Below are 7,454 nucleotides of genomic sequence, written 5' to 3'. Positions count from 1 at the left end.
CCTGCCCATGCTCGCATTGGACCAGCTCTGTTTTGGGGGAGAGGCAGAGCCCTGGAAATAGGTCTCATCAAGCTACATGATTTTGCCCTAGTCCAACAGGGAGGCCTGTAAATTAGCCTCCTCTAACTTCCACAGTCCCAGGTCAGGGACTAGGGGTAATGGGCCTCTGGCCACAATGGGCTGTTGCCTCCAGGGGGGCTGCGGGGTGCTGGGCCTGTGACCACAGATGGGCAGCTACCTCCAGCAAGGCTGCTGGATGCTCAGCCTGCGTGCAACCACGTCCAGCAAGGCTGTGAGGATGGGGACCAGGGACTGCTAGGCCCGTGACTATGGCTGGGTGGCCTCCTCCAGAGAGCTGTTGTTGCAGGGCTGCTGGGCCTGTGGCCAGGGCTGGCGGTCACCTCCAGTAATGTTGGAAGGGTGGGGGTGCAGTTCGCACAAGAAATACATCTTTCAGGAGCTCAGACCCCTCCCTGCTGGCCTGCACTGAGGCTGGGCAGTCCAGGAGCTCACTGTCTGGGAATCCAGGAGCTGGATCCCGGTGTGTGGCTGGAGTTACGGTGGGTTCCCAAGATGCTGAAGTGGTCTGCAGGATGCCCTCACCCAGGGAAGGGGACTCAGATACTCAGCGGAGCTCTGATCTGCACACACAGGAGACACTGCCTTCACCTTACCTCCGTGAGGGTCAGGGAGCCCAGGAATGGGATTGGGAGAGCAGCCAAGAGGCACAGGGTCAGTTGCTGCTTGGTGCACCCACCTGGGAGATCCGGAAGAAGTTCCTGGCTCTGGACTGGCTCTGCTCTGGCCTTTGCGGCCACTTGGGGAGTGAACCAGATGAAGGAAGATCTTTCTGTATCTCCTTTCTGGAAATCTGCCTTTGCAATAAAACAAAGTACTTTTTTAAAAGTCCTGAGAATTCATTAATTCCCTTATTTCTATATTAGAGAAACCAAAAGAAGTCAATATTAGCAGATATACTTGGAATGAATAGTGTGATCTACTGTTTCTTCATTGACAGACAGCTTATTATCATTTTCTCACCCTGATAGTTCACCCTCAACAGACTGCTCACCAGTGGGCTCTGCAGGGCCGGGTCTGTTCTGATGGCCACCTGCGGCTCCAGCCCACACAAACTGAATCCCCCACACCCCAGAGCATGTGCACATAGTGCCTTGCCTGCACTTCCAGGCCAAAACAGTTCTGATGTGGCCTCCAGCACTCTCAACCCTGCTCCCTCAGCAAGCTGCTGGCCCACAAGACACTGTAATCCTGGTGCTTTCTTAGGCAACCCTGCAGCACCAGCCCACAGGACCTGAATCCCCTGCCCTACAACATGCCCATGCTGCCATCCCGCCTGGCAATAAAGGGCCAAAGGGGCTCTGGCAGGGCCTTCCACACTCCCAGGTTGTCTACCAGCCTCTTCAGAACCGCTAGAGCTCAGCTGGCATTCCACAAGCCTCAGACCACTGCCTCCCATATCCACTGCAGTAGGGCAAGGTGGGCTTCTCAAGCAACCCACATCCATCCTGCTCCCACAGCCACCTGCTGCCTCCTCCAGGGCCATTCCGGCTTGCCAGTGCCCCTGCACATTGTGCAAGCCTACCACATGCCCCCTTGCTGCCACAGGGCCACACCTCCTTTGGCAGCAGCCATCACATCCCCAGCCTTTCTGTCCTTCACTGCAGTGCCAGGCCAGTTTGGCCAACAGGCCCCAGACACAAAGCATGCCTGCCTGCCATCTGGCTTGGTGCTCTAGGCCCAGGCTTGGTGAGCTGTTGCCAGAAACACCTCTAGCTTGGCGTGGATGCTACCCTGCTGCTACTCCAGGGCAATTGATCTTGGCCTGTCACCCCAATCCCTCAGCTGACTCCTTGGCTGTATGCCTCCCTAGGGCCAGGCCAGTTCTTCTGGTGGCACTACAGTCCCAGCTGGCATGCCCAACCACGCTCTACTCCAGACCCAGGCTCACTTGCCATGGGCCAACCACATCTCCAGCACTGCCACTGCGGCCACTTCAAGAGGCACAGGCCAGCTCGGCCTATGAGCACTGTCTGACTCTCCAGCCCATCTGCCTAGATGCTTGCAGGCTGCTCCATGGCCAGGGAGGCTCACCAGACACTCCACACCACAGCATGGCACCCTGCTGCCTGACTTGCTTCACAGCCACACAGGCTCCTGCAGCACCTCTTACACACACAAGGCCACGTGCCAGCTGATCTAGAACCAGTAAAGCTCAGCTGCCTGGCACCAGGGACCCCAGGTACACCCATTCCATCGGCCTTTACACTGCTCCAGGGCCAGTTGGCTCAGCAAGGGACCTCTCCCTCACATGGCTGATTGCAAACCAGCCTCTCTGGGGGCAGTCCCATTCTCCTGCATCTCTGGGGCCCCAGACAGTATACCCTGAGGTCCTGCTTGCCACTTACTCCAGGGTCAACTTTGACTGGCAAGTGCCAGACATGCCTCTAGCCTGCCAGGTCCACCACCCTGCTGCTGCTCAATGGACAGTTGAGTTTGGCTATCTACCCAGTTTCCTCAGCAAACCACATGCTGTATGTGCCACCCTAGGGTGGGGCCCATTCTGCTGCCAGCACGAACCTCCAATTCCCCAGCATCTCAGGGCCAGGATAATGGGGCCCTGGGTCCTCAGTGTCACCAGCACTCATGGTGTGGTCACTGCAACAGGCACAGCTCCCTCAGCAGGTGACCCCTTTGCCTCTAGCTCACCCACCCAGCTGCCTCATCAGCAGCTCAAGGTCCACATGGCCTCAGCCAGTGCCTCCCATGCTCATGGGCCAGGCCCCACCCAGGAGGGTTCAGCCGACCCCACATACTTCCACTCAGGACACACCAACACTCTGATTGCTGTTCCAGGACCAGGTAGGCTCAGCTCATGCAGTGCTCCAGAGCAAGTGGGGATCAGCCAGCAATCCTACTCCCTCAGCAGACCACTCAGCTGCCTGCAATTCAGAGCCACCCCATTCTGCCAGGGACCCTGTGGCCCCGGTTAGCATTCCCTGTCACTCAGCTTGGCACTCCAGGGCCAGGCTGACACTGGACCTTCTGCGCTGTAACACACTCCCACAGACTGGTGGCCATGACAACTGGGCCTCTAGGGCACCACACTGCTCCACACCAATTACTTTAGGACCAGATCCCTGCACTTCTAACCCACAGGCTGATCCAAGGCCAGGCAGACACAGGTGGTGTGTCTAATGTTCCTAGATCCTGCCTGCCTGGCTGCCCTGCAGGGTGTTCCAGGACAATGCAGGCTCAGGAGGTTCTACCCTCCCCCCAGTACCCCAAGCCTGTCTACCATCCACTCTGGAGCCAGGCCAGCTGGCTGACACCCCTGCAGTTCCCAGCCTGCCACCTGGACTTCTAGCCAACCCACATCACTACCCCACCAACTGTTCCAGGCACATGTACACTCAGCCAAACACCTGCTCCCTCAGCAGGGCTGCCCACTGATCTAGGGCTGGGTCCATCTGACAGCAATCTGTAGCAACAGCCCATAGGATCTGAATCTCCGGGCCCAGAGCATGCCCACATCTGAGGGGAGCAGGGTGCCAAAGCACGTCCCAGGAATAGGAAAGGCCCTCAGGATGGTAGCCTCCCCAGGGCCAGGAGGCGGAGTTGGTCTTACCAGCAGGCAAACAGGAAGTCACAGGGATAGGCTGATGCCCTCGCTGCAATTATGTCATTGCAACTGGCCTATCAGGTAGCAAGTGGACCCACAGGGAGAAGTGATTGGTGGAGAACAGTATAAAAGCAGCCGCTAAAAGCTATAAGATGGACCAGTAAAAGAACCACGGATGGAATGAGAAGAATGGGGCAGCAGAGAGGGGTACAAAAGCTAAGCGAAAAGCTAAGCAAAAAGCTAAGGCATAGGGGGAGAAAAAGCAGCAGAGAGAGGTTACAAAAGCAGTAAGACCTATGCAGAGAAAAGTATGGGGACAAGAACGGGGGGGAAAGCAGCAGAGAGGGGTACAAAAGCAATAAGGCCTATGAGGAGAACGGGGAAAAAAGCAGCAGAGAGAGGGCTAGAAAAGCAGCAGAGAAGAACTACAGGGAAAAAAGCAGTGGAGAAAGAGTATAAAAGCAGCCGCTTTTGGCAATAAGGGGTCTGACTGCGGTTCCGGCTTTTCCCAGACCCTCAAGAGTGTGCCTCGTAAATAATGTCACTAAAGGTCAGCCACACATGTCCACCTCACTGCCATGCTTGCCTGTTTCAGTGAAAAAATGGCTCATGTGTGGCCTCCCACATACCCAGCCCACCTACCAGCCCCTCTACTCTCAGCAGGACTTGGCCAATGCCTCATGCACAACAAGCCGCTGGCCCCTGCTGCTCTTGGGGAGGGCAAGCTTCTCCATCAGCAACCCTTCCCAACACACCCCTTGCCTACAGATACTTGTCACCCACTCCAGGGACATACCAGCTGGCTAGCACCCAGCCACAGCCAGCATGCCCACCACCATGTCCACCCTGCCACCCCACTTGTTACTGCAGAGCCACGCCGGCTTGGGCAGCAGCCATCGCATACCCAGCCCACCTGTTCACTGCAACACCTCAAGGCCAGCTCTGCTGAAGGCTGCCCACACAAAGCAGGTTTGCATACTATCCCATTTGTTGCTTCAGGTCCAGGTTCTGCTGGTGTCACTAGGCCCGAACCCTAGCCTGCCAGCCCCATTGGCTACTCCAGGGCAGGATGGGATCGCCCAGTGACCATGCTCCCTCAGTAGGCAGCATGGCCACCTGCTGCTCTAGGACCTGGCCCATTTTGTCAGAGACCCTGGGTCCTGGCGTGGCATGCTCTGTCATTCCTCCTGGCACTTCAGGACCAGGTTCACTCCTCCAGGACCTGCTGTGCTTCTAATATTCTAGGCAGCCAGGCACAAGGCAACTGGACTGGAAACCTTATGCCTTTAGCTTACCCACCCAGTTGTGCCATGAGTTGCTCCAAGACCAGGTGGGCTCTGCCAATGCTTGCCAAGCTCCTAATGTCCACCTGTCCCACCACCATCCCCTGCTGCTCAAGGACCACTCCACAATGACCGGTGCACCTGCCACCCTCCATCCACCCCAGGGCCAGGCTGGCCCACAGAACACCCCTCTCTTTCCCAGCTTGCCTCTAAGCTGCTACAGGGCCAGACAGGCTCAGCTGTTGCCCCACATGACTCTAGCCCGCCTAAGCCACTCTCCCACCCACTGCTCTAGTGGCCCGCAGGAAGTTCCCCTAGCACCATAGGCATGCCTAGCATGCATGGGGTATGCTCCAGGGCCAGGGGGTGCTCAACCAGACAGCCCAGTCCAGTCCCCAAGCCTTCTGCTGGCTGCTCCAGGGCCAAGTCTGATAGGTCAGATCACCCTGTGTCCCTAGCAACCCAGTACCTGCTTCATTGCCAAGCTGGCTCCGCTGGTATCCCTGCACCCACAGGACTATCATCATCCATTGCATGGCCAGCTCAACTCTCCAAGAACCCCTCCCCACTGCACTCCTATCCTGCCCACCCTGCCACCCACCCACGCTGCCAGCTGCTCCAGGATCTGCAGGGCTAGCCCAGTGACCCAGCATCCCCAGCACACCACTCACTGGCCTGCTCCTCCAACACCACGTCCACTTGTCCTGTGTCCACTGCACACCTTGCACATCCATTCCACAGCACCTTTCCCACTCTGGGGACAGGCCAATTCAGTCGGTGACCCTCCTGCCCACAGTGCAATATCCCTTGTCCCCAGGACCAGGCTCCCAAGCCCAGGTCCCCAGCTCATCTAGCTTGCTTGCCCTGCCACCACACACCACAGCCAAGCCAGGGCTAGGCAGGCTTTGGTAACGCCTCCTAAGTCCCCAGCTTGCCTGTTGACCATTGGTGCCAGGCAGGCTCAGCCAGTGTCCACAGCCACCCTCTGGCAGCTGGCTGCTCCAGGATCACGTTGACTGAGCTGGCGCCTCCAGCGTGCAGGCATTCCACAGTCTGGCTGGCTCTGGCGATGCCTCCTGTGCCCACAGCCTTATTACCATCCTCTCCAGAGCCAGCTTGCCAGCCTCCCCATACCCAAACTATCTTGCCTGCCACTCCAGGGCCAGGAGGGCTCAGCCAGTTCCCCCAGCACCCATAGAGGCTGGCTGCTCATGGCTCCATCTTACAAGAGTTGCTCTTGCTCCCCTCCCCACAGTGCAGCACTCAAGTGTTCCAGAGTTGCTTCCTGCTTCTTCTGCTTTGGGCTGCAGTCTTCACACGGCAAAACTAGGACTTGAGATAATAAGATTGTTCTTCAAACAGTCATCAAAAGATGCTGTTACTTGCAAGCGTCACTGTGTCAGAGCTTCGGCCGTTCACATTCCATCCTTCTGAGTGCGACAACTCTGGCTTCACAATCGTACATTTTTTCTACACGTCTGTGCTGCATCTCTTGCAAGACTATGAGTTTCTCTTCAGCCTGGGCTCTAAGGGGGCATGAAGGAGACTGGTATGTGACATACTGCCACTTCAGGTCCCACGTGCAGAGAGGCATCCCTGGAAAGGAGTTATTTGATAAGTGAGCAGATAGCATTGCATCGGTGGGCAAAGTGTGGCTTCCAATTTAGTGAACCTACACAAGCTGCTGACTTAGGACATTATCTTTAACAAAGAGTGAAAAACAAAATTCTCTACAAGTATGTGACAAAAGTTTCTTCCAAGAAACAGTTCAGTTTAGCTAAGCATTTCAAATGGAAAAATAATGAGTAGATAATTCACAATGAAAGCGGCCAGATGCACTGGAAAATCTGTTACAAATCCTTATGACAGAATTTCCTAGTTAAGAAAGTAAGAATGTTAAGAAAAGTAGTTTTAAAATGTTAACACTAAGGGCCCGGCGGCGTGGCCTCGCAGCTAAAGTCCTCACCTAGGATGCCCTGGAATCCCATATGTGTGCGGGTTCTAATCCCGGCAGCTACAATTCCCATCCAGCTTCCTGCTTGTGGCCTGGGAAAGCAGTCGAGGACGGCCCAAATCTTTGAGACCATGCACCTGTGTGGGATACCCAGAAGAAGTTCCTGGATCCTGGCTTCAGATCGGCATAGCATCGGCCGTTGCAGTCACTTTTAGAGTGCATCATTGGATGGAAGATCTTTCTCACTCTCTCGCCTCCTCTCTGTATATCTGACTTTCCAATAAAGAAATAAATCTTTAAAAAAAAAATGTTAACACTAAGATACTCACTTTTGCCCATCACAAGTGTTTTCTTTCTTTAGGTCTTCGAGGTTTCTTTCCACGACATAAGCTGCCCATTTGAAGTAATGGAAAGAAAAAATTAAAAGAAATGTAATAAAAGGAGGAAAAATATATGAGAGAAGGAAAACGGTGACCATACCGTCTTCTTAAAACCACACATATTTGAAATATATTCACCACATGGAAGTTAAAAGCTTTTAAAAACATTTTAGGTACACCTGGAGATGGCATCATCC

At 55.1% G+C, this 7,454-nt stretch overlaps 1 long non-coding RNA gene across 1 annotated transcript; it reads right to left on the bottom strand.

Moving 5' to 3' along the window:
- Positions 1-6,424: 6,424 nt before the first annotated feature.
- Positions 6,425-7,238, bottom strand: LOC121162007. The gene is made up of 2 exons (XR_005884748.1): positions 7,207-7,238; positions 6,425-6,519 (listed from the first exon to the last, which is right to left on the bottom strand). It is a non-coding gene; the product is annotated as an uncharacterized LOC121162007 (long non-coding RNA).
- Between the last annotated feature and the right edge of the window lie 216 nt (positions 7,239-7,454).

This window comes from Ochotona curzoniae, unplaced genomic scaffold (genome assembly GCF_017591425.1).
Source record: "Ochotona curzoniae isolate NIBS_2020 unplaced genomic scaffold, NIBS_Ocur_1.0 contig_50, whole genome shotgun sequence".
Taxonomy (NCBI): Eukaryota; Metazoa; Chordata; class Mammalia; order Lagomorpha; family Ochotonidae; genus Ochotona; species Ochotona curzoniae.
This window is presented reverse-complemented; position numbering and strand designations above follow the sequence as displayed.